The sequence below is a fragment of the Frankliniella occidentalis genome, unplaced genomic scaffold (genome assembly GCF_000697945.3).
Source record: "Frankliniella occidentalis isolate FOCC.00 unplaced genomic scaffold, Focc_3.1 Scaffold5, whole genome shotgun sequence".
Classification (NCBI taxonomy): Eukaryota; Metazoa; Arthropoda; class Insecta; order Thysanoptera; family Thripidae; genus Frankliniella; species Frankliniella occidentalis.
In genome coordinates this window covers 583306-584073 of record NW_026267135.1, presented here as the reverse complement: position 1 = coordinate 584073, position 768 = coordinate 583306, and positions in this window count along the sequence as shown.

Genomic DNA, 768 nt, shown 5'->3' with positions numbered 1-768 from the left:
ATAGTTTTGTTCAATATTTGTTACGTCTTCTGTTGTATTGATGCACTTCGCTCAGCTACCCCGTGCATAATGTTAACGCACGGGGCCCTACGTATGTGTACATTGCACACTTTAAATAAAGCGTATACACTCTAAATGTAAAGGGATAATTTTGTCCGTAGATTTGCAACGATTTCGTGCACATCCAGAAAGGATGCAAATTTGTTCCTAAAACTAGACAAATTGTGTGAAACTTCACACAATTTGTCCAATTAAGGAAACAAAATTGCATCCTTTCTGGATGTGCACGAAATCGTTGCAAATCTACGGACAAAATTGTCCCTTGACATTTAGAGTGACATGGCAGTTATGCTTTAAATAATGTGTACATGTACACATCTTTTAAAGTGTGCATACAACCGTTAGTAAACGTGGCATATACACTTTAAAAGATGTGTACATGGGCATGTACACGTTGAAACATGTGTACATACACTGTTAGAAAAATCCTGGGATTTCACGAAGAAACACTCGTGAAAAGTCCTTTTTGGGATTTCCTAAAGAACTCTGTAGGTTTCACGTGTCGAGTTTACCTTTGAAACATATAGACGAATGAAAACTTCCACCTTCAACATCTGTTTTAGTACACAACAAGCAGGCCCACCCTTCCGCCAAACGGAGTTGCCAGCTCCACTTGGCTGCGCCGGCAACTCCGTTCGGCAGGGGACGGGCCTGCTTGGCCTGCCGGCAGCTCTAGCTCATCTCCTTCCTCTTACACGGACGACGGAC